The sequence below is a fragment of the Conger conger genome, chromosome 17 (genome assembly GCF_963514075.1).
Source record: "Conger conger chromosome 17, fConCon1.1, whole genome shotgun sequence".
Lineage (NCBI taxonomy): Eukaryota > Metazoa > Chordata > Actinopteri > Anguilliformes > Congridae > Conger > Conger conger.
Window position 1 is genome coordinate 40,724,981 of NC_083776.1, and position 19,984 is coordinate 40,744,964.

The window sequence follows — 19,984 nt, forward strand, 5'->3', positions numbered from 1 at the left end:
ATGAGAGCAGAATCTCATGGTTGACTGTATCGAAGGCGGCTGACAGGTCGAGGAAGATGAGGACAGAGGAGAGGGATTTTGCTTTAGCAGAGTGGAGTGCCTCAGTGACCGCGAGCAGGGCGGTTTCAGTGGAGTGGCCACTCTTGAAGCCAGACTGGTTGGGGTCATGGAGATTGTTGTGGAGAAGATAAGTGGACAGTTGGGAGCAGACCGCCTGTTCCAGGGTTTTAGCGAGAAAGGGAAGAAGAGAGACAGGCCGGTAGTTGTTCAGGGCAGAGGGGTCAAGAGTAGGTTTTTTGAGGAGGGGAGTGACTCTGGCCCTCTTCAGGGAAGAGGGCATGGTGCCGGAAGAGAGGGAGGTGTTGATTAGAGAGGAGAGAAAAGGGAGAATGTCCTCAGATATAGATTGTAGGAGGGGAGAGGGGATGGGGTCAAGAGGACAGGTGGTTGGGCGGTGGGAAGTAAGGAGTTTCAGTATGTCGGCGTCAGAGAGGGGAGAAAAGGAGGTTAGGGAGTTGGGGAGGGTAGGAGGGTCAGCAGGGGTGGAGGGTTGGGAGAAGGAATTGCGAATAGCATCGACCTTCTTTTCAAAGAAGGAGACAAAGTCATCAGGTGTGAGTGATGAGGGGGGTGGGGGGGGAGGGGGGGCCAGAAGAGAGGAGAAAGTTGAAAACAGTTTGCGGGGATTAGAGGCGGCCGCGTTAATTTTCGAGTGAAAGAAGGAAGATTTAGCTAGAGAGACAGAGGAATGGAAAGATGATAAGAGGGCATGGAAGGAAGCCATATCACTGGGGAGACAGGACCTTTTCCATTTTCTCTCCGCCGCCCGCAGTTCGGTTCGGACAGCTGGTAGAGCATCAGAAAGCCAAGGACTAGGGGGGGGAGGCCCGAGCTAGTTTGGTGGTGAGGGGACACAGAGAGTCAAATGAAGATGAGAGGGAGGACATGAGAGTTGTAGCCGCATCATCGGGAGACAGTCGAGAGAAAGACTCCGCAGATGGTAGGGAGGAGAGGATTGTAGATGAGAGGGTGGAGGAAGACAGGTGACGTAGGTTCCGTCGACAGGTGACAGTGGATGGTGGGAGAGATGGATGGGTGTTGGAGGAGAGTGGAAGAGAGAAAGAGATGAAGGAGTGGTCAGATATATGGAGTGGTGTTATAGAGAGGTTGGTTGTTGTGCAGCTCCTTGTGAAGATGAGGTCAAGAAGGTTGCCTGCTTTGTGGGTGGGACAACTAAATGTTAATGAGAGAGGTCTGTGGAGAAGGGCCAGACTGCTCAAAACTGACAGGAAGGTGACAGTAAAGCAAATAACCACACATTACAACAGTGGTATGCAGAAGAGCATCTCGGAACACACAATGTGTCAAACCTAAGTGGATAGGCTACAGCAGCAGAAGACCAATAAGTCTAAAAGAATAAGTCTAATAAATATCTAATAAAGTGCTCACTGAGTGTACAAACAGTAATTCTTTGTTATTCACTATTTTACTTCAATGTCTAGGCAGTGACTGTGAAAATGTACAATGCACAGACTAGAGATTGTATTTGTTTTCTTTGTAGTCATGTAACGTTGTGATGGATAATATGAAAAGACGTGTGCTTATACAATGGCTAAGATTACACTAATGTTTCTCCTTCCCTGGCATATAAACATGAGATTTTTTTGAAAGCACAGTTGTCTCAGCCTATGCAGCTGATGTTTCAGCCAAGGTGGACTGGACTACGAATGGGCCATTGCAGTGTAGGACATAGCAGAACTCTACAGTACCAGTGCTGCCAGAGAAGCCTGTCTGGAGCCCGGCAGGCCTGAAACTCCTGGGAATGTATTTGGTCAAGAAGAACTGGGAGGACGCTTGGCCAGCAACTACTACCAAGCTGACAAAATGGAAGTGGCTCCTCTCCTGAGTTTCTTGCAGGGGCAGGCCCTGATAATAGATTGTCTGGTGGCATCATTTTTGTGACACAGACTGGCCCTTCTCAACTCACCTGGTGGCCTTCTGTGAGAGGTACAGAGAGAGCAGGTGAATTTGGCGGACTTGAAAAGCAGGATGGCAGCTTTCTGACTGCAGGTGGTGCAGAGACTGTTGTACTGTAGAAACATCTGCAGGGGGGACCTGGCATGGGTAGAGGAGACTCTAGGTCTGGGAAGGTTTGAGGGGGTGAAGCGGATATGGTGAAAATCATTACATTAGATTAATGGCATTATCCAGAGAGATCTTATTGTGGCTACATCAAACCACCGACCTTGCGGTTCCCAGTCATGTGCCTTAACCACTACGCTACAGGCCACCCTTAAATCAGGAACATCAGAACCCTACAGGATGTTAAGGAGCACCAGAGGGGTTACCTGAGGGGTCAGGGCAGAGTTTAAGTGGAGGGTGCTATACAAACATCCCTCTCCCATGAGAGCAAGGACCCTGTAGTGGAGGATGACACATGGTCCTGGCAACCAACACCTATTTAGTCATGGTGGACTCATGGGGGGAGGAGTGTTCTTTTTGTAGTTCACCTGAAACTGTTGTGTGAGTGTATCCTGTTAGCATCTGTCGTTGTTATGCTTAATGTGATCTGTGGTAAATTGGGGGTGGGATTGTACATACTGGTTGCCAATTTATTCCTTAAGCGTAAAAATTGTCCTGCTTAATTTCCTATGTGGTCAGGCTAAGTTGGCCACATGGCTCACAAAACGGAATAACATACAGAGTTCTGGGCCTGTGGACACAGCTTTCATGCTTGAGGGCTTTTGGGTGGAGTATGAATAATATAGCTTTCAGAATGATCTTGATGTTTTTCAGAGTGTCTGGTGTGTAGACGGGATTACTTGCAGGTGCATGGAGGGGGAACTGTCTACTTGTCTGTAATGGGAGTAGTTTTTATTTATTTATTGTTGTGCTGTGTAGTGCTGCTACCGGGCCGCCAGGGAGATGATTTGCATGTAACATTCGGGGTGTTTTTAAAGGGTGGTGGGTTGTGTGGTGTGTGGTGGACTGCAGGTGTGTGTTAGCTATGAGGGATTTATGTTTTATACAGGTGAAGGTGTGGTGTGTAGACTTGTTTGTAAGTGATATGTTCTCTCTGTCGCTCTCTCTCTGTCTCTCTCTGGGGCAGAATGTGGTGATGCTGATGAGTGACCTGGTGGATTGGTTGATTCCAGACATCCCTAAGGACATCAGTGAGCAAATACAAAAGGAGCAGGTCCTGATGGTGGAGCTGTTCATGAAGGAGGAGCAGAGGAAGCTGCAGGTTCTGGACATCATGAGCCAACACCGGAATGTCAAAGATACCTGCAGCAACTGCAGCCTCAGGCTCCGCCCCTCCTCTAGCCCGGCCCCGCCCACACACCCCAGCACTCGCTCCCTGCCCACCTGTCCACACATTCCACCCAATGAGAGGATCCCCCGGCCGGGAGAGGTGGCATGGCAAACCGCCATTTCCCTGGCACCCACTATCCAATCAGCTGCTGCCGGGTCACAAATCGAACCCCAGTCCCCAGTGTGCAACTACAGCAAACTGCAACCACAAGTCTGCTGCATCTTAGCCTGTTGCACCACCGCGGCTCTACGATGCATAGACATTTGCTTGCATAATTGGTGTAAGGTCTTAGGAAGGAATGTTCAGTTTTGTATGTTGTTTTCACAAATGTGAGATTGTTGATTATTCAGGTATTTTTTGAAAATGAAGCATTGTCGTTGCTACGGCAGACTTCAAGGTCCAATCTTCAGTTTGTTGAAAAATAACTTCAGGAAGGAAGAAATACCACAGCAGCAAGTTCTTCAGAAAATCAGACTTTATTGGCACATGTGCACAAAAGCCAGTCCAAATCCGCAGACTTCAACCTTGAATATCAGACTCACACCCAATTTATGCACTGCTCTTATTTCAACTCCTCCTATAATTTCTCCAAAAAACATCAGGTGACTTGGCTGTGCTTCAACTGATGAGAACCTCTCGGCCCTGAAACCATGGTGGTGAATCGGCCCATTGACTTTCTAAAAAATAAATGCTTCTATTACATACATCTTGCTTTGTAAGCTGTTTTTTTAACAAAAAGGAATCATTAACATAGGAATCATGTGAAACACGGTGCTATTCAATACATGGTGCTTTTTTCATTTTTGGTACTTTCCACACCATGTTAATCATTTTACAACTTCAGATTACACATGGGTCACTTATGCACTTCTAACAGAAATGTTAACAGCAGTAAATCATAGAAAATATACAGACATACTAAACAGCAGTGAATCATTAAAAATACACGATATACTAAACATCAGTGAATCATTGAAAATATACGATATACTAAACATTTGATTAATACTCACTTCTAAGTGAGTAAATGTACTTCTTTAGCCTGATGCATTTTTTGCAGTCTTTGCTCTCATTTCAACAGTTTACACTGTGGTTTCTTGCGTTTTCATAAGCTCAGCTGTAATTAAATGTTCTAGGTTCATTTGATTTGATAACAAGCAGCATACATGTGATATATTGATTACAGGCTGTGTGTATATACAGTCAGGTCCATAAATATTGGGACAATTCTCATCTTTTTGGCTCTATACACCACCACAATGGATTTGAAATGAAACAAACAAGATGTGCTTTAACTGTAGACTTTTAGCTTTAATTTCACATCTAAATCAGGTGCGCCAGGTTGATATATACAATGCATGTTTCCTGGGCAGAATGCGTCATGTGTGTGCAAAAGCCGCTGTCTTACATCTGGCCCTAAGTTTCTGCTGGAAGTGGTGTTGGTGGGCCAGTAGGTGGCGATTTTCCATCTGCTCAAAGAAATCCAAATAGTGATGGGGACACTGTGCTGTAGGACAATCTCACCCAAGATTGATTTTGAAACAGGTGAGATATTTGCGATTTTGAATGGAAGTGCCAACTAACCATTGCTGCCTCGCTCATGATAATACTTATAAACTAGAAAGTGTAAATGCAGTTGTGCATAGTTGATTTATGTACCCTTTTGACGTGTGTGTGTGTGAGTGCTTTTCTTTACAAGTGTAAACTAGGGGGTGATCTGAATCCTCATTTTAGAGCAGTACCCATAACAATTATTGACTTTTTTTTGATGACGAGTGTTGGATCATTATCTGTCATCGGAGAATTGGCCTGCTTTATTTATTTATTTATTATATTGGCTGCAGTAGCTGTACATGAGTGATGAATGCATCACATAAAGTTATGATAGGCCAGTTCCTCCCTGGTTCCTCCCCTTTAGATGAGTAAAAATGTCTGCCTGCTGCTATTTTCCTAATTTCTCTGTTGAGAGTGTTGATTGTACATTAAGGATATCACTATTTAACTTGTCATAGTGTGATCAGGGGTGCGTTCAAGATCGTTCACGAACACATTCAAACTTTTTTCTGTTCGCCATGAACAGTAGCTAACGTATACATCTATCGGGTGGCTTTTCACTTTTTCTGGGGGAGCACCATGGAAAAACTCAAGCTCTCTGTTACGCTGAAGGTGTTGTGTCTAGGAAACGACAAATTCTAAGTCCAATCTCTAATGTGTCGAAAAACAACTTCTCGAGGGAAAAGATACCACGGCAGCAAGCTCTTTAGGAAAATCAGACTTTATTAGCATAAGTGCACAATGCCGGATCAATTCTGCAGAACTGAACCTCAATTGTTAGTTTCATACACATTTCATACACTTCTTTCAACGTAACTCCTCTCAAAACATTCCTAAAAACACCAGGTGGTCTCTGTGGTGCCTCAATGCGCAGGCCCACATTTTTGCTTTGTATGCCGTTTTTAAAAATAAATGTTCTTATCACATCTTGTTCCGTAAACTGTCCTTGAAAATGACAGTCTTCAAAGAAAGACATCCCGCCCTGCAAGCTGGTCAGGTCACCCTGCCCCGCAAACTATTTTGGCAAAGACAGCCTACAAAGCAAGACTCCTTGTCCTGCAAGCTGTTCAAGTCGCCCCCGTCCCACAAACTGCTTTTTAACACAGAGGAATCATAAAAGATGAATTCATGCAAAACATGGTGCTATTCTGTACTTTCCAATTTTCCTTTTAAGCATACACATTATTGTATTCAACTCAGGTTACATATGGGTCACTGTGTACTTCTAGCACAAAGCACTTTATCAGTTTAAAAAATATACAGGCATACTTGATTAATATTTGATTAATGTTCTCTTCTAAGTAAGTGTGGTTTTTCAGCCAGGCGCATTCTTTTGCTTTTTCTTCTACAGTTGACACTGTGGTTTCTTGCGTTTCCATTAGCTCATCCGTAATTAATTATATAGGTTCACTGGATTACATATTGATTACATGAGTAATAGGCAGCATACATATTGATTACATGGGTAATAGGCAGCATACATATTGATTACATGAGTAATAGGCTGCATACATATTGGTATACTTTTGACATGAAGCTTTTGAGAGTTTTGGAGGAACCAGCTTGCTCAACTCTGACAGTTTGACGGTTTAATCTGATTTTCACTTGTGATTGATCTGTCATAAAATGGAGATAGAACACCTTGTTCTGTGAATTTTTCCTATGAAGGAGGAAAAGAACGGGGGCCGGGGGGTCCCAGACATGGTTAAGATCATTCTGGCGCAGGGTCTGGCCACACTGGCCCAGAATGTCCACAAGGTTGAGAAGGCCTCTGGTACCTTCTCAAGGGGCGACATGGCTCAGGCAGTAAGAGCAGTCGTCTGGCAGTCGGAGGGTTGCCGGCTCGATCCCCCGCCTGGGCTGTGTCGAAGTGTCCTTGAGCAAGACACCTAACCCCAAAATGCTCCTGACGAGCTGGTCGGCTCCTTGCATGGCAGCCAATTGCCGTCGGTGTGTGAGTGTGTGTATGAATGGGTGAATGAGAAGCATGAATTGTACAGCGCTTTGGATAAAGGCGCTATATAAATGCCAACCATTTACCAATTACCTTCACTAGGTACTATGCCACTCCCTTCCTGAGAACGATGTGTGTGCTAGATACAGCTGGGAACCCCCATACACATACAGAGCGCTGAAGGACACGTAAATCATCTGTTCTGGGAGTGCTCCATGGTCAGGTGGGTCTGGGGCTGGTTTGTTTGCTCAGAATAGGTTGCTGCCAAGATCCTCCCTGAGTGCTGAGAGAGACCAAATTCAAAGGTGGGTCCTGGTCCTGGTCCTGAGGGAGACAAGAAACATCAATGTCAAACAAAAGACAACTGTGGACCTGTTCACTCTGAGGAGGAGAAAACAAAATCTCCTCCAAGACGGCGCTGTGGTGGACTTTAATAAAAATATGACACTGGGAGAGAGAAATGGGGGGTGGACCATTGGAAAGAACTCATTATATAGTCCACCCCCCTAGTAGGGACACAGGCTCTTTGAGGCCTGAATAGAGAAACCCAGGCAAGATAACTTTCTTTTGTCTTTTCAGACATGGAAAAATTAAAAATTTATATATATATATATATATATATATATATGCACGTATGTATTTTTTTATTCTGATTTAAGGATTTGTTTTGATGAATTACTTTAGTTTTGAATTGCTAATTTTGCTTAAAATGCTTTATTTCAATTTACTTGTTAATTTGTGCAACCTGCACATCTGTTTATACTTAGTAATTGGCCTAATTTTGAATTTCTCTTTGTTTTGAAGTATGTTTTATTGAACTGAATGTTTTTAAATGTCAAGAGAAAATTGATATCCAATGAAAGACAATGTTATATTACTCTTTATTCAATGTAATACGTGTTATTACCTTAAAAAATAAATCACAGATAAGCAACAAATCAGCTAGCTGGCATTGTTAGATCTAAGTTGCATCCATTTGTATTCAAAATGCATTGATGGCAAACTAAATCGAATGTTAATGTAAAATCGTTCGACAGTAACTGTTTGCTGTGAACGTTCGCCGTCTTGAAAGCACCTCTGGTAGGAATTATAGTCACTGGGTGTTCCTGAACGAACCATCAGGCGTAAGTTCCAGGTTGCTACCGAAACGTGTAATGTTTAGACACACCCCAAATATTTTGAAGAATGAATGGCAGCACTTTGTATGGACTAAGCTTTCTACCTGGGTCAGACTTACTGCATTCTCCAGTCGGAGTTGTTAAAGAAATCAATCGTACTTGTAAGTACAGTGTTTTAATCATCACAATTAATAAATGTTTAGGTCCTAAAATGGTGAAGTAGCTGAATTGAAATAAGCCTGTTTATTTTAATGTTCGGTGGTGGTTGGGAGCCCAGCCAGGCTGAATGTACTGTAGTGTGGGTGACGGATAGATGTCACCTGAGAGCAAGGTATGGCTTTTGTTCCAGCCTTACTTATTTTGAAATGTACCGATAATCAATGCGAGCCCAGTGTATTGAATGAGGTGCCTCTGTCACAGATTGCTGTGAGAGTTAGTGGTCCAGGGATCTTGATGGGAGTGTGGTCGCTGGTCACACAAGTGTTTGTTGACCAAATTTGATCTGCATTATTTTATTCATGTAACAAATATACAGATATCATTTAATTGGTTTAACGTATATAAATGGATACGACAACAAATAATGCAGCAATCGCTCACCCTAAATAAGCATGCCAAATTATACTAAAATATTTTGAGCATGTATTAAGATGCTCACTGAAATAAAATGGGGTCAAGTTACTGAAAATGCCCTCTATTGTGTTGTCAACTGTGTTTCCACTGTCTTCATGTATTCACTCAGATTTCAATTCTACAGTTTCATTGCGTAGGTGGAATGCTGTGTTGTCTTCTGCAAGCCTAAGAAATTGTACACCATTTTAAACATAATGTCATTAGCTAAAATGCTTTTTACTCGTCACTTCTATAACATTCTCGTAGGCGGTATTTTGATGAGTTGAAATTATACCGAATTTTCTTACACTCGAATGGGGGTAATATCACATTTCATGCTTGTCATGTCATGTTTCGTTATTAGTCTTAGTTATTTTATTGTCATATCACATATTATGTTAGTCTAGTCTCACCACGTTTTTATGTTTTATTTCTTGTTCATTTCATTTTCATGTCATGCTACCTTTCATGTTTAGTTCTTGTTACGATGTATTTTCTTGTCTTGTCATGTCATGTTATATAGTTTATTCATGTCACAGTTTTGCAAACTTATGCTCTAGAGACACAACCCCACCATCGACTGGACTTCAAGCCAGATTCAAGCCTGGAGTTGTACATGTCACCAATCCTGTCTGCGATCCGCTCCTGCACCAGCAGAGGGTGCACCCAACCCACCACAAGTCCCCAAGCCCTCCCTGGAGAAGGTGCCCACCCCTTGCCACGACCTAGCCATGGTCTTCTCCAAGACACAGGCACAGAAGCTTCCCCCTCATTGACCTTACGACTGCGCCATCAAGCTGCTACCCAGTTCCACACTCCCCTCAAGCCGTCTCTACAATGTCTCCAGACCTGAAAGGGAGGCCTGCCTAGCCAATGGACTGATTTGCCCATCCTCCTCACCCGTAGGTGCTGGCTCCCACAGACCAGTTAGTTTTCCATTAAGAAGCACTCCTAATCTCAACTCATTACCCAAAACACCTGTGTCAACTCGTTACATCATTATGTAGCTGTATAGAAGACACCTGTCCACACAATCAATCAGATTCCAATGTTTCCACCATGGGCAAGACAAAGGACATCAGGGACAAAATTGTAGACCTGCACAAGGCTGGGATGGGCTACAAGAAAATAAGCAAGCAGCTTGGTGAGAAGTTAACAACTGTTGGAGCAATTATTAGAAAATGGAAGAAACACAAAGTCACCGCCAATCTCCCTCGGTCTGGGGCTCCACGCAAGATCTCGCCTCGTGGGATATCAATTATCATGAGAAAGGTCAGGAATCAGCCCAGTACTACACAGAAGGAGCTTGTTAATGACCTGAAGGCAGTTGGGCCACAGTCATGAAGAGAACCATCAGTAACACACTACACTGTGAAGGATTAAAATCCTGCTGCGCGCGCAAGGTTCCTCTGCTGAAGAAGGCACATGTACAGGCCCGTCTGAAGTTTGCCAAAGAACACCTGGATGATCCAGAGGAGGCTTGGGAGAAGGTGATGTGGTCAGATGAGACCAAAATAGAGCTATTTGGCATCAACTCGACTTGCCGTGTTTGGAGGAAGATAAATTCTGAGTACAACCCCAAGAACACCATCCCCACTGTGAAGCATGGAGGTGGAAACCTTATGCTTTGGGGGTGTTTCTCAGCTAAGGGGACAGGACAACTTCACCGTATCGAGGGGAGGATGAATGGGGCCATGTACCAGGAAATTTTGGGCGACAACCTCCTTCCCTCAGTGAGAGCACTGAAAATGGGTCGTGGATGGGTCTTCCAACATGACAATGACCCAAAACATACGGCCAAGGCAACAAAGGAGTGGCTCAAAAAGAAGCATATTAAGGTCCTGGAGTGGCCTAGCCAGTCTCCAGACCTAAATCCCATCGAAAAGCTGTGGAGGGAGCTGAAGCTTCGAGTTGCCAAGCGACAGCCTTGGAACCTTAAGGATTTGGAGTGGATCTGCAAAGAGGAGTGGACCAAAATCCCTCCCAACATCTGTGCAAACCTGGTGAAAAACTACAACAAACATCTGACCTCTGTGCCAACAAAGGTTTCTCCACCAAGTATTAAGTCCTATTGTTCTATGGATCAAATACTTATTTCATGTGAAAATATGATATTAAATTTATAAAATTCATATGATGTTGTTATTGTGGATTCTTTTGTGATATTCTGTTTCTCAATGTTAAAATGTACCTATGATTAAAATTCTACACAGTTCCATTCTTTGTAAGTGGGCAAACCCACAAAATCAGCAAGGGATCAAATAATTATTGCTTCCACTGTATGTACACATAATATATGGTTGATGGAGCTGAAACTGCTGCCTGAAACAGGCTTCACTGTGGGAAGGAAAGTGAGCTCTGTAATTTTTGGGAAAGAATTATATTTCTGTGATACACAATGTTATATTGGTAAGCAATAATATTGCGTGTTGGATGTTTTGTTGTGATTTGTTGTCTTTGACTTCAGTATAAAAGGGAAACTTTGCACAATTTCCTGAATGGAAATACAAACACATTATTTTAGTCCTGATGTCACTATTGCAGTACATTACATTACTTGTCATTTGGCAGATGCTTTTATCCAAAGCGACTTACAGCTGATTAGACTTAGCAGGAGACAATCCCCCCTGGAGCAGTGCAGGGTTAAGGGCCTTGCTCAAGGGCCCAACGGCTGTGCGGGTCTTATTTTGGCTACACAGGGAATACGAACCACCGACCTTGCGAGTCCCAGGCATGTGCCTTAACCACTACACTACAGACCTACTGACGGTGCCAACGCATTGACAGTATATGAAAATAATAACATTCTAAGGGATAGCCAACATGGTTTTCGTGAGGGTAGGTGATGCCTGATAAACAATTTTTGTCCTTCAGCAGACAAGATAATCTTTAACCCTCTGGGGTCTGAGGACAAAAGGACATTTCTGTCATTTTAATCAACTTTATAGACAGTGATTCCAAAGTGTTTCATATCTTTGTTTTCAGCACAAACTCAGCTACAATATTCTGGCGACAGGAATTTGGTCAGATTTAGGTTTAGAATCCTAGTTACGCCACTACACATCACGTATGTATTATTCTGAAATGCAATGGTTAGAGTGTGGGAATTTACAAACGCACATATTGCTGAATATTGAAACGAAGCCTGAGAACTTGCAGTATACACGGAATAAATGCACTTACTCATGATGTCCAGTCATCTGTGCCATTTTCCGAAATGAAACATGTTCCGTGATGAAAAATGTTTCCCTCAAAATAAGTAAATAGCCTATGTTTCTGTATGTAAATAGCCTATGTTTCAATTTGAATGAGATGGGCTGGAATTTGCGCAAGGCGAAACTCACATATTAATGAGTAAAGATTAAATTACTCAACTAAGACTAAGATTAAATTATTAAATTAATTAGGGAATTGAACCACCGACCTTGCGAGTCCCAGGCATGTATCATAACCACTACACTACTGGCCACCCTGCATTGTACCGCGCAATGGTCTTGGGCAGGTGTGAAAAAAATCTGTAAAGTAACAATGCTTTCAAAAATTGAAATATTAATGGTTTATTTTTAACAAAATGCAAAGTGAGTGAACAGAAGAAAAATACACCATGGCAAGACAGAGCACAGCAACAAGACACAAGGTAGTTAGACTGCATCAGCAAGGTCTCTCCCAGGCAGAAATTTCAAGACAGACAGGGGTTTCCAGATGTGCTGTCCAAGCTCTGTTGAAGAAGAACAAAGAAACGGGCAACATTGAGGGCAGTGGTCGGCCAAGGAAACTTAGTGCAGCAGATGAAAGACGCATCATGCTTACTTCCCTTCACAATCGGAAGATGTTCAGCAGTGCCATCAGCTCAGAATTGGCAGAAAGCAGTGGGACCCAGGTACACCCATCTACTGTGCGGATAATTCTGGTCAGAAGTGGTCTTCATGGAAGAATTGTGGCCAAAAAGCCATACCGCCAACATGGAAACAAGGCCAAGCTTTGTTCAACTATGCACGGAAACACAGGAACTGGGGTGCAGAAAAATGGCAGCAGGTTCTCTGGACTGATGAGTCAAAAACTGAAATATTTGATTATAGCAGTAGGCAGTTTGTTCGCTGAAGGGCTGGAGAGCGGTACAAGAATGGGTGTCTGCAGGCAACAGTGAAGCATGGTGGAGGTTCCTTGCAAGTTTGAGGCTGCTTTCTCCAAATGGAGTTAGGGATTTGGTCAGAATTAATGGTCTTGTCAATCTGAGAAGGACAGGCAGATACTTATTGATCATGCAATACCATCAGGGAGGCATCTGATTGGCTCCAAATTTATTCTGCAGCAGGACAACGACCCCAAACATACAGCCAATGTCATGAAGAATTATCTTCAGTGTAAAGAAGAACAAGGAGTCCTGGAAGTGATGGTATGGCCCCCACAGAGCCCTGATCTCAACATCATCAAGTCTGTCTGGGATTACATGAAGAGACAGAAGCATTTGAGGCTGCCTAAATCCACAGAAGGACTGTGGGCTAGTTCTCCAAGATGTTTGGAACAACCTACCTGCCGAGTTCCTTCAAAAACTGTGTGCAAATATACCTAGAAGAATTGATGCTGTTTTGAAGGCAAAGGGTGGTCACACCAAATATTGATTTGATTTAGATTTTCACTTCTTCTGTTCATGCATTTTGTTAATTGATAAAAAATAAACTATTAACATTTCTATTTTTGAAAGTATTCCTATTTTACAGCATTTTTTCACACCTGCCTAAAACTATGGAATAGCACAAGGATTGGCATTCAGACCTCTGATTTTCTCCTTGTTAACTCTGGTAAAACCAAATTACTGGTTGTTGGCCCAAAGTCCATCGGAAACAAAATGACTGACATTATATAACAGTTTGATGGTGTGGCTTTGAGTGCAGTCGTCAAAAACCTATTCAAAAACCTGCTCGTATTCTAACTAGAACAAGACACATTGAACACATTACCCCAGTATTAGCATCTCTCCGTTGGCAACCCATTACATTTCATGTTTTCCTTATAGCGCACAGGCACCTCTTCCTCCATCTTCTGCTTTCCTTCTTCTCTTTTCCAACTTACCACTTTTACCATGCACTAATCACTGTTTTATTTCTGCCTTCCTACCGCAGCTCCGGGCTCCGGCCCAAACCAGACCTTCCTGGATAATCATCTATATTTGTCATATGCATTATTATTTGTATAATTATTGATTTCATTTATTAATTTAATTTATGGACTATGTATTACATATAACACCACTGTTAATCTCATTGTTTGCCCAGTGCAGGCCAGAAGCAGATGGGCTCCCCCTCTGAGCTTTTCCTAGACTCTGAGGGGGGACTCAGGCCTAGCTTCTTTGTGAAACTGCTTTGTGACAATCTTGCGTTGTAAAAAGCCCTATCCAAATTAAATTTAATTGAATTGAATTGAAGCCAGAATCGACAAGAAGTGCCATAAAATCACATAAATTCCCCAAAAAAGAAAAATATTAGGAAGGTCACGGAACTGCCAAAAATAGCTAAAATCATGGAATCCATGACTTGTGACCTCCATGACAACCTACTGTTGCTATTAGTTTTGCTGGGTAAATGCACTTTAGAATTGCATGAATGGCAGGGTGAGGGGGCCCTTTGACCTTAGTCACCAAGGGGCCCATGTATGGATTGCAGGGGACAACCATGGCATGTAATGCATGTGTTGGAAGCTCCATTCTACAGGGACCCCATACATTTTCATTGCTATGTGCAAAAGTAGGTTAAACAAATTTACCATTTTGCTAAACAATGTCAGCAAAGGTATGAATTCCCTGTGTTCTTCATTTCAGGAAATGAGAAAGGTTGCAAGTCTGTTAGACAGTGTATAGTTATGAAAAATGGGAGTGGCATTTGCAGATGGTTTGTGTTTGTTTCTTGACTTTTTCCCAAATTGTGTGAAGATACAGGATTATGGGCCTGGAACACAATTGAGCTTGTCACAGAGAAAAAGCTCAGTGGATTTCATCATGAAGTCTGTGGAGATTTCGCAGCCTTTCTTCAACAGGTCACCAGGAGACTGACACATTAGGACCCCGTGTCTTATTTGTTGAATAACGAAAAAAGTTATTTCGCCAACCCGGAAGTGGCTGACTTAGCAAACCGAGGCACACTGGGACCCCCTGGTTGGCCGGCCCATACCCCCGGACACCACAATATCATGGCATCCCTGCATGGAGTGGGCGCCCTGATTCTAGTTTGTGAGCTAGGCAGGCTGCCTGAAGGTCTCCCACTCAGAAGTATGAGATGGGGAGGGGGGCGGAGGGAGGTTGATGTCAGGTCTCCCCACTGGAAACCCGAGGTAGGGGGGAGGGAGAGGGTGAATCTATCAAATAGTGCACCTCTAACTTTGTACAGCAATTAATAATATCAGTCACATAGTGAATGCTACCAAATAATAATAATAATTATTCATAATACTGTGAATATATATTATATAATATTATTTTTCTATATACAGTACTGTGCCAAAATCTTAGGTACCCTAGTCTTTATTATATATATGTTTATTTTGTGTGTGTGTGTTAGTATAAAGGAACACATTTGATATTTCCAAATATCAATTTTCCAAAAGATTTCATTTTATAGAGATATTTTTGTATTTAATGAAAAGAAAAAAAAACTTTTTCCATAAAAACTTGATCAAGGCGGTCTGAGATCAGAATCAAGGAGCCAACCAAAGTCTGCAGAAGAACTCTGGCAAGTTCGCCAACATGCTTGGAACAACCTCCCTGCCGATTGTCTTTGCCAACGCTGTCCTGCAGTTCTATATCTCCGAGAAGTGATGCAGTTTTAACGCCGAACGGTGGTCCCAAAAAATCTTGATTTGATTCAGTTTTTAACTATTCTGCCAAATTACTAAAACGTAATGTAAAATATATAGTATGATTATTTAGGACCATTCATTATTTTTGAAAGAATCTCATCTGTACAGAATGTTATGGTGAAGACTTTTGCACAGTACTGTATGTCAACCCAGGGCGCCATACAGGCGAGAACCACCACCGTTCTTTTAATAAGGCCATTAAATAGGCTAATTCCACATCATGACATATGGTGATAGGCTATCAAACGAGGATTGTTTCTCAATTCAAAAACTTGTGCACTTGATTCATTAATCTATTACTCATTTAGGAAATTATTTTTATATCATGCAGGTGTCTCTGCATCATTTTACGGTACTGGGCACACCGAAGAAGTGCAGTTTCAAAATTGTCATTATCCCTTTGCAAACTGAAGAACTGTTGTGAATTGAGAAAACAAAATGTGTCAGGAATCCCCACATAATTTTACCCCAAGTTGCGTAATTTGCAGTGGGAACAAATGATGAAAGAGCAAATAATTTTAAAAGTTCATACAAAATGGCAAAAGTGAAAATTACTCGCACCCCCCAAAAATTGCTCACAAAATGTGACTGTTGCAGGTGGGGCTCGGTGAGTGGAAAGGAGGTAAGGCAATCCGACGAACACGTCTACTGGTTATGTAGACACAAACCTGAGCTACATGAGGAATTCCAGGTTGTTAAATTTGTGCTCTTTCCTGCAGTAGGCGTAGAACCGCATCTCAATGGCACAATAGTTGTACAACTGTACATCAACAAAAATTGATACTGTACATTTCTTCTACGTTCCAGCAGAAAAAAAATCATAGATTCATAGTTCATAGGAAGTCAATGTCTTCACAAATTTGTTCCAGCAAGCACTGAGGAACTACTCAGAATTTATTTCATTTCTGTGTCTAAAAGTTAATCTTCTGGTCTGTTGGGCAATAACTTAAACAAATGTAGAAACCAGACACAAGCAATTCCAGGAGCACTCAGCAATTCCTTGCTTGAATAAAATTGATGAGGTTTATAAACTGATCAGATTCTGGAATTTTTCTGTGGAATGTGTGTCTGTGGAGGGTTATATCATAAAGAGTTCATAGAAATATTTTTTTAATTCATGTGAGGTCAGAGGGCATGTATTCCGAAAAAAATTGCTGATATTGACTCAATTACAGCCTTGCAGACAACTTTGCAATCTGTGATGGCTGAGATGACTTCAGTGAATCGGCTTTTAGAAGACTTAAAGGCAGAAATACAGTGCCCTCCATAATGTTTGGAACAAAGACCAATCATTTATTTCCACAATTTGAGATTCATAATAAAAAAATCACATGTGGTTAAATTGTTCGATTTTAATAAAGGGCAGTTTATACATTCTGGTTTCACAATGCAGAAATTACAGCAGTGTTTATGCATAGTCTCCCCATTTCAGGGAACCATGATGTTTATTTCATAATCCGTTCAGCCATTTTTGAGAACTATATTTTTGCCGGGACTATACCTAACCAGTGCCGTCTTGAACTACTTCTTAGTAGGGGGGGGTTATATCTAAAATAGATCAGATTGGCAAGCATTAATCAACATATTACTTTGTAGTCAGAATAAATGGATATATATCAGAAGAAAACAGCTTCCAGACGTCAACTGTTGCCGGTTTCGATTTGTTTAGACTAGCAGTAGTGCATTCAAGATGAACAATCCTTTGTAAAGAGCATATCCAAAATGTATTCATGCATACATCAGGTGTTATCCAACGCTGCAGAATTGTTTTTTTTCCAGATGTAAAGCCAGCAAATAACATTTTCTGTTGGGTGATTCTAAGGTTAAGATCAGAATAATCACTACGCAAACATAGACATGGATTGGAAACAAAATTAATCTTAAGCAATAAGGGCAAAACGAGTTGACATGTTTCCAAAAGATTTTCACAGATGGACAGTCCCAAAACATGTGGAGGAATGCGCCCGGAGTATTAGCATTGCAAAACTGACAGTAGTAATTGGGTTGTAACTTTGGCACCTTCGTTAGGGTGTGGCATAGGCCCTGTGGATGACTTTGAAATGAATAGGTTTAATTGAGATTGGACCATACTGTACTCCAATTTGGGCGGAAACCTAATTCACCAAGCTCTCGACTCCATTTGGCTTCTACTGCAATTGGTTTTTTGATCGCCTCCAATAGTTTACAGTAACTTTTAGATACGCATCCACCTGAGGTTGGAGTGGGCTCAATCCTATGTGTCATAGGGTGGGTTGGAAGTGGAGAGCTCCATGGCACTGTATGCCTTTAGAGCAGATCTCAGTTGTAAATAAAAAAAATGTGAGGATACTGGAAGAGCAAACTTAGTTTGAAGGTGCTGGAATGTAAATAGGCCATCATCGCCACATAGCTCCCCCAAAGTGTTAAAGTCACCCACAGCAGTTAAAGTCAAGGAAATCACACCATGGATACACCTAACCCAAGGGGTTTTAAAATGGGCTTTTGGGATAGAACATCATGGATTACTTACATTAATATTCTTTGCTTTTGTTAGGGAAAATGCCCTCTAACCTTTCACAGATGAGCATCGTCTGATTAAACAGATCCACTGTCAAACAATGATAGCTATACTTGAGTTTAACTTTCGTATTTATTTGCAAAGAAATAACAGGAAGTAAGAAAGTTTACCGTAAGACTTAAAAACAGTTTTCTCCCAGAAGGGGAGGCTTTACCAAAAAAAAAAGATATGAAGCTGGCCATGATCATTTATCAGTATTTTCTCATCTGATCACCCCTTGTTGACCTTGCTGTGAGACTGGAATGTGCTAGCTACCCCCTCCTAGGAGAAACAGAGACATTAAGGTCAAAGGCTGTCTGTCTGCTGGGAGAGAGACAGAGAGAGACTCCTAGTAAGGACTTAATTCAGAAAGTGGTCTAATGGTAATAAGGATTAAAAATAAAAGGTTATTTAACATCATTGTCTTTGTTAACACACATTTAAGTCAACTAAGAAGCAATTAAGAAAATGTCCCTCCTTTTATCATTTCATGATAACAAAGAATTTTGTGATCACATCTACTCAATCACATAATAATTGATTTAGCTCAGAGAAGGGGCAGACAGAACAGAACCCACTTCTAAAAAATGTATCATGGCTCCAGGAAGATGAATATGCCTTCTTCCACTCAAAAGTTTGGTGGAGGTACATGAATCACTCTGCACAGGAACAAGCTAAAATAACCATAGACTGCTATATACACGACCCAGAACCCTTTTTCCTGTCTGCTTCAAAGGGAGTAGTAGTTTAGATATAGGAACAACTACTCATTGTAATTTAACCTTAAATCTCACAGATGTGCGGGAAATGGCTAACACTAATTTAACTGAAGAGACTGATTGAGGAAATGGAACCGCTATTACACTAGACATGTATTGGCAGTGCAGGGAAAATGCTTGGAACATCCTGCCAGTTCACTGGGGTGGGAGCAATGCAGGGTTAAGGGCCTCGCTCAAGGGCCCAACAGCTGTGCAGATCTTATTGTGGCTACACCAGGATTAGAATCTCCGACCATGCGTGTCCCAGTCATTTACCTTAACCACTATGCTACAGGCCGCACCACTGATTATTGACTGTGTATTTGTCTTCTTCATTTCTGTATTAATTGACTGCTGAATTCGAAGATAATGGCCTGTTAAGAAATTCTTACTTTTAACTTGTGTGATCTCCATGGCTCTAATTCATTTTATACCTTTTTCAGCAATAGTGCTAATCCTGGGAGCATACATTGAGTACTGGTGGCATATAAGGGAGAGTGGAGTGTCAGGCATGATTAAATTCTACTTTAAAATGGAGTCAGATAACAAAGGTAAATTTATTGGCCCTATTATGGAGATTCTTGGTCAGCCCGGACCAGTAGAGAGCGGAAGGTAGTGTGGTACTACTGTCTTGTGGTACTACTGCGGTGCACTTTGGAGTGGCCCTGTTCTATTTTCTCACATTGGACTCCTTTTTGGTTGAAGGGGTTTGTGCTCGTACTCACCCCAGTCTCTGTAATTTACAGTGTGGGTCCTCCAGTCCAGCAGAGAGCGCTCTCACTCCTGACTCCTGCAGGCTGTTGCCTCTGAGCTCCAGGTCTTTCAGCTTTGAGTCAGGAGAGCGCGGGACTGAGGCCAGAACATCACAGCAGCCCTCTGTGAGATTACACCATTCCAGCCTGCAGGGAAATCACACACGCAATCACACATAGATGCACACACACGCACACACACACACACACACACACACACACACACACACACACACACACACTTCAGCTTCAGTCCTGTCCACAGTAAATAAATTAACAGATTTGGTTACTTTAATGTTAAGTTCATGTTTGTACTGATCAGCTGATTTTAACAGCATCCACCTTTCTAGAAACTAATGTTTCCCTGAGGATATACCAGCCTTTCTTCAACAGGTCACCAGGAGACTGATGCATTAGGACCTATCCAAGTTGTAATTTGGCGTAAAATCAAAGACCAAAAATATATTTTTTATTTTGTTAAAGATAGTCCTCCAGATGACGTTTCACCTATGTTTGTATGGTTTGTAGTTTAATT

General features: G+C 42.1%; 1 long non-coding RNA gene across 1 annotated transcript; it reads right to left on the minus strand.

The window, feature by feature from the left end:
• Positions 1-5,572: 5,572 nt before the first annotated feature.
• Positions 5,573-19,539, minus strand: LOC133116700 (uncharacterized). The gene is made up of 2 exons (XR_009705899.1): positions 19,423-19,539; positions 5,573-7,145 (listed from the first exon to the last, which is right to left on the minus strand). It is a non-coding gene; the product is annotated as an uncharacterized LOC133116700 (long non-coding RNA).
• Positions 19,540-19,984: the final 445 nt, after the last annotated feature.